This window comes from Psammomys obesus, unplaced genomic scaffold (genome assembly GCF_907164565.1).
Source record: "Psammomys obesus unplaced genomic scaffold, mPsaObe1.curated_primary_1811, whole genome shotgun sequence".
NCBI lineage: Eukaryota > Metazoa > Chordata > Mammalia > Rodentia > Muridae > Psammomys > Psammomys obesus.
In genome coordinates this window covers 34,154,064-34,161,042 of record NW_026596040.1, presented here as the reverse complement: position 1 = coordinate 34,161,042, position 6,979 = coordinate 34,154,064, and the positions used below count along the sequence as shown (strand labels likewise).

Sequence of the window (6,979 nt, the reverse complement as noted above, 5' to 3'; positions counted from 1 at the left end):
AGCATAGGCTCTAGAGAAGAACCTATGCCTGTGGTTTTGCTAAGCACATGTCTTGTCAAACTGTGTAACCGTGGGTTTTTCTACTCGTGACTTAATTCCTGAAATAATGACTGAGACTATTTTTTATGAATAAATGCCTAGGCCGTAAGCTTTGGCTCATTCCCTGACTAGCCTATAACTTATTTTACTCCTTTATTCTATTCTATGTGTGTCACAAGGCTGGTACCTCTCCTCAGTTCCATGTAGTTGGCCATCTTCCTCAGAGTCTGGGGCAAATCCCTCTGAGCCTATCAGAGAGTTCATCCCTCTCTTTGTCAGAACTCCTACCTCCTAATTTCTGCCTCAGCTAACAGGCCATGAACTTTTTACTGACAGGTGATGATTCCACACACTACACAAGATAGTTTTTCTACACCTTCTTCTAAATATTTATGCTTACGTTTGTATATTAGTTAGTGCTGCTCCTAGCCTTGGTCAGAGAAACTTCTTTTTGAAGTGAGTAGCAGTCATCACAGAGATTCAGACCTGGTCAAAGTGCTGCTGTGAATAAGTGATTTTTGAGTGTTGGGACAATTACATTCCTTCGGTAAGGCTCAGTGAATATCCCCAAAAGGAGGTAGAAATAATGTAAGATCTGAGAGGAGTGGTGTGAAATGTTGTCTTGCTATGACATGGCTGTTGCACTGATGAACATGTAGCAGCTTTGGTTATCTACACAAGAACAAGCCAGTCAACATTCCAGCATGGATGGAGAGGGACTCATGAAGCCCCACCCCTAAACAAGGAGCAACAGGTGGCTACTTGAAGGGGGTGTCATTTTTCTTCAGGGTTGTGGGTGTTGGTAGGTTGCCCGACCTCTGTGCATGTCTCTACATGATTGCATATGAGAACATGAGTATCGCTTCTCGTCCTTTTGGCTAAGATCAAGTGTGGAGAACATGAGTAATTGGACTCAGTGGGTTATACCAGAAAAAGGAAGAGGCTATGAAGATGTGAAGGGAAATGTTGGGAGGTCCTAGGGATTTGGGAGGGATGTTTGGAGGGTGGATAGGATCACAATACACTGTATATGCTAAATTGTCAAAAAATAAATAAAAATATTCTGAAACATAAACATGCTGATTACACGTTGAGACAATAATGTTTGGGATCTACCAAATTAGATAAAACATGCTTGTAGGGTCAGCTTTACCTTTTAAAACATGACCACTAGAAAAACTAGAATTCCTCGTGTGGCCCACATTGTCACCTCTCTCCATCATTGTGTCTTCAGAGTGGAGTTGCAAGATGGCACTTTTCTCACCCTGTGTCTTTCCCCACAGTACTCGCTGCTTATTAGATGCCAATAATGTTTAACACATGAGTGAATGCATGGCAGCATGCATTTTGACAGAGCAGGGCAGTCTTAGGAGCAGCTTTGCCTAGAGAACCATATTTTTTATTGGTATGCTTTTATATTTTTTTCTTCAGTGGTGGGGATCAAACCCAGAGCCTTGTTCTTGCTACGAAAATGATTTATCATTGAGCCACAATTCCAGACCAATCTGTTTTAGAGGAGACATTTCAGGGGCAACAATGATAAGGCATCTCATTAACTGAGATTCCAGCATGTTTTCATCTTCTGGAAGTTGGAGATGAAATACTTAAGGTTGGTAGATCTGGTAATCATACCTAAACAATGGCACAGACCATAGCCTGTGGTGCTCTGGGAATGTATTGGCCACAAAAGAATAAATCTTTCCTTAGTGGGCAAATAGCAAAATTTTGGGTGTTTTTGAGAGATAAAGATTAACAGTGTCAATATGTAAAAATATACTATGTTGGTACCTACCAGCACTGCCTACCCCCACAATATCTATCTTTCCTCTGGGTGACTCGACCCTCCTTTACCCCAACAAGGTTGCCTTTGCCATTTACATTTTTTGTTACAGGGAGAAATACCTTTTCCTCACCCCTGACAGGCTGGCTAACTCATGATCCTCCTGCTTTAGTCTCCCTAGAGCTGATATTAGTTGATGTGCTACTGTGTCTGATCTAATTATTTTATTTTTGTTGAAAGGCCACCATGTTAATAAGAGAGTTGCATTTTAGGTCACCCATCTCCATTTTTATCTCCAAGCAGCCCCATCAACGTGTCAAATGCCATTCTTCTCCATAGTTTGTCTTTTGTCTACTGGGTTCCTTTCTTCATGGGAAGGATAGACACAGGCACAGACACAGGCCAGCAGTAAGTTCACACCTTTAGAACTAAAATCTTTCCAGTGCTCACACTGCCTATCTGACTACTAACTCCCCGAGGTCTGAGTCATCGGAAAGATCAAGGGGACTTCCCTGGCCCTCCCAGTCTGGCCACTCTGCCCTTTTGCATTTTTCACAGATCGAAAAACAGGCAAATCCAGGGGCTTACGTTCATGCATTCTGTCTTTATGCTTTCTTTAGCGCACTGACCTACTTAAGCTAAAGGGAAATACAAACCCCCAAGGAAATGTTCTGGCAGCTATTTCCTGGGTAGAAATAGGTTGGGTACGTGTTAGAGAGAAGCCTGTGAACTCTAAGAATTGTTTTGGCTGGAAACAGATGTGCAAAAGAAGGGACAGAATCATTAATAAAAAAGTGTTAGACTGCAAAGTGTTCTTGGGGGAGGTGTGGGGAAAGCTGGGTCAGAAGCAGCTTTTCAAGGGCAATTCCAAGTGGAGTTTCGATTTTTTATTTAGTTCCCACAATCAGTTTCCTACTCAGCAGCTCTGTGCCAGAGACATGGGTCTGCAGAATATAAAACCCAGACAGAGGATATTAAGCTAAACCATTATCAGAAACCACTGCTGTTCCCACCACCATAGTAAATTAGCAACATTCTGACACAGAAATGACAGCAGAGTTTGGAAAAAAATCATTTCATGGCAAAAGATGACAGGTGGAAATAGCTTCCAAGCAAGTGCTGAAACACCTGCCTTTTATCTTGGATTCGACAGGATTTGGCTGTATGCCTTAAGACTCCTCCAAGCCTCAGTTTTTCATTTGTACATGGTCTGGTTTTACCTCACTAAGATCCTTATCCATTTATATATTGGTTAAGTAAACGATATTACTTAATTTTTTCATTAGCAAGAGGTCAGAAAACTTACATTTCTTCCTTTTTCCCTTTTGCTGGAGATATTTGTAGGTGGGGCATAGAAAAGCTCAAATATCTGAATAAATTGCGAAACAGAAAATGTGCCTCTTTGAATCATGGACTGCTGATTTATAATGTTGAGTCCCTTTGGCTAGCCATAGCATGAGTAACAGGCCTTTGCATCCTAGGCATCCCATCTCGTGAGCCAATCCTCCTCTTACCTGTCTCCATGGATAACAGCTCAGAAACTTGCAGCTGGGCGGGAAATGCACTCTGCTGTCTTAATCCCACCATAATTGTGAGAGTGGAGTAGGCATAGAGGGATTATGTTCTAGTTAAATACACGTTCTTATGTTTCTTAAAATAACCACCAAAACTAGTTATCGTCTATAATAACATTTGTAGACCAGTGTATGAGCTTAAGCATTTATCATTAATTATTATTATTATTTCCTTCCTTCCTTCCTTCCTTCCTTCCTTCCTTCCTTCCTTCCTTCCTCCTTCCCTTCCTTCCCTCCCTCCTTCCTTCCTTCCTTCCTTCCTTCCTTCCTTCCTTCCTTCCTTCCTTCCTTCCTTCCTTCCTTCTTTCTTTCTTTCTTTCTTTCTTTCTTTCTTTCTTTCTTTCTTTCTTTCTTTCTTCACTCAGAGACCTTAAAATCCATCTAAATTGATATTAGCACTTTGGAGCTGAAGAAGATGCAATGGGCTGTCCAAGGTTGCAGACTGATTACAGCCGCACAATGTTGGTAGTAAAAAGAGTCTCAGGCTGCTAGTCTTTCCCTGTACTCCATTGCTTGTGTAAAGCTGTAATATGGAAATATCAAAATTTAAAGGAAATTAGACTCCTATCTACATTTGCCTCCAACCACTTAAGTCTCTTCCCTTTTTGTCAACTTAGAATTAATTGCAGCGTAAGGTGTGAGGTAGGGCTCCAGCACGCAGTGCTTTTGCATGCCCATGAGTTGTTTTTTCTTTTTTCTTTCTTTATGATTTTTCTCTTGGCATTTCTGTGTTTATTTTGCTTATTTTTTTCTCCTTGGTGAAGCTGAGAGTCAGAAAACACATTACAATCAAATTTCGTAGTTTGTTAAAAATGGTATTGTATCAAATGTGGACTAAGTTGTGAAACGTTAATGTTTTCATAAAATCTAGTATAGAGCTTCAGGCATTCCTTCTGTCTTGAGAGTTGGCAGAAGAGCTTGTCATTTCTGCTCTTTGATGTGGCTTTGTGAGGCTGTGGTTGCCAGAACCTAAAATGCCTTGTACTGAAATAAATTCCAGTTGTGCTGCTCTCTTTGCTGCTTATTCAATTCAACTGGTATGTTTTGTCAGAACACCCTTTTCTCAGATATTTCTGTGTCTCATTCTCTCATCTTCTTTCCCTATTGGCCCGATATCACCTTCCTACCTTCTCATTGGGCCTACCCCAGCCACTCAGTTTAGCAGTACTCATGAAGCTGGATAATGGCAGTATATGCCTATCAGTCCAGCATATGGGAAGTTGAGCCAGTGGGATTGTCATTACTTCAAGGCCAGTGTGGGCTACATAATTAGTTCCAGGCCAGCTTAGGCTACATAGCAAGACTCTGCCTCAAAAGAAATACCCACCTCAGCGGAGCCGCAGCCGCCATTGCCTCCTCGCTCCGTGAGTGCCACTCCACTTGCCGGCTGGGCCTCTGCACCATGGGCCAGTGCGGTATCACCTCCTCCAAAACCGTTCTGACCTTCCTCAACCTCATCTTCTGGAGGGCAGCTGGCATTCTCTGCTATGGGAGCCTACGTATTCATCACTTACGATGACTATGACCACATCTTTTTTTTAATTTTTTATATTAATTACAGGTTATTTACTTTGTATCCCAGCTGTAGCCCCCTCCCAGATTCCCTCCCAATTCCACCCTCCCTCCCTCATCTCCTCCCTGCCCCTCTCTAAGTCCACTGATGGGGGGTCCTTCTCCCCTTCCATCTGACCTAGTTTATCAGGGACTATGACCGCTTCTTTGAGGATGTGTACACACTTTTCCTTGCTGTGGGGGTCATAGCCGTAGAGCCTTGCTCTTCATTACTGACCTCATCGGCTGCTGTGCTACAATCCAGGAGAGTTGCTGGGAACTCGCCACATTTGTCTTCATCCTGCTCTTGATTTTTGTCACAGAAGTTGTGGTGGTTTGGGATCCGTGTACAGAGCAAAGGTGGAGAATGAGTTGATCAAAGCATTCAGAAGGTGTATAAGACCTACAATGGGACCAACTCTGACGCTGCCAGCTGGTTGCACTGCTGTGGAATTCATAACTATTCAGATTGGGAAAATACAGATTGGTTCAAAGAAACGGAAAACCAGAGTGTTCCTCTTAGCTGCCGCAGAGAGACTGCCAAAAGCTGTAATGGCAGCCTGGCCAACCCCTCCGACCTCTGTGCTGAGGGATGTGAGGCTCTGGTTGTGAAGAACCTACAAAAATTCTGACACATGTTATCTGGGCAGCGTTGGGTTTGCAGCTATTCAGCTGTTGGGCATGATGTGGGCATGCATCGTGCTGTGCAGGCAGAGCAGAGATCCTGCCTATGAGCTGTTCAGAACTGGTGGAACCTATACATAGCACACAGCGCAAGCCTGAGCTAATTTTTAGTATCCTTGTTCTGATTTGGAAGGTGAATTGAGCAGGCCTTCGGGAGTTGGCGCCTGAGTTCATCTAGTCAAAGCACATGTACACTGGTGTTGGACAGCAGGCTGGCATTTGACGTACCCATTGACTTACCTACCCACCTATGGCTTTCTTGCCCTTGTTCTAGCTGACTGTCCATGCCCTTAATCCATTTACAAGCTTCATAGTGTGGCGGAGCTAGAGGAGGGTGTGGGCCTGCTTCTGTCGCCTCCGAGGAGTGATGGGACACTGTAGTATCACGGGGTCATCGTCTTCACAACGAGAACTCTTGGCCAAAGGTTTTGGGGGTGTGAGGGAGGACTCCAGCTGTCTTGTGCCCCTCACCAGAATATATACTGTAGTAGCATAACATAGCAATTGTACAAAATGGCTAAAATAGATTTTAGAATCATACAGTGTATGTCTTTGTTAATCTTCAAAATCAGAGACAGATTTTTGAAATGAGTGGTTTTTAATCAAAGCTTTATAGGCAGACTATAATGTATGCACTACTATTTTAAAGCAATTAGCATGAGTGTGTGAGTTTCTGTGGGATTGAACCCATTCATCGTGTTAAACTCTTTAGAGATAAAGTATCCATGTAGACTAGCAAAATAGTATGTAGCTGTGATCCCAATTGTAAATAAAGTTTAATTCTGTAAACTGCATCAGCCCCCCCAAAAGAAATACCCAAATCCCCCCAAAATGAACCAAATGCCTCCCAAGGAACTTTCTCTTTTCTCTTCTCTTCTTCTTTATCTCTCACACTGTTTCCTACTTTCCCACATAATAAATAATTTGCCTAATTTTGATGCTTGTTATTTATTGTCTATCACCACTGCTAAAATGCGCAGGAGAAGGTAGGGATTTCTGTTTTATTTGCTGCCTTCTCCCAAGTGCCTACAAATTTTGTCTGGCAGATAACAAATGTCCAACAAATATTTGCTTAATTTGAATAAAAACATATATCTAAGAGATCTTATTAAGAGTAGACATTGCATTAAAAAATCAAGCATCAACTATCCTTTTTAGCACCTATGTCAGTAATTATTTAGAAGAATAATTTTCTCTTTTCATTTTTAGTCACAGTGAGGTATATGCTAAATTTCTTAGTAAGGAAAAACATAGCTAGACCTGTGTTTTTTATAAGCTACGAAACTAAATTCATTATTTTTATTTTTTGAGAATTTTATACACTGTTTTTTGATCATATTCACCTTTTTCC

General features: G+C 42.0%; 1 pseudogene; it reads left to right on the top strand.

Annotated features, from left to right (window-relative positions):
- Positions 1–4,795: 4,795 nt before the first annotated feature.
- On the top strand, positions 4,796–5,709 carry LOC129688118 (tetraspanin-3-like; annotated as a pseudogene).
- The last annotated feature ends 1,270 nt before the right edge of the window (positions 5,710–6,979 follow it).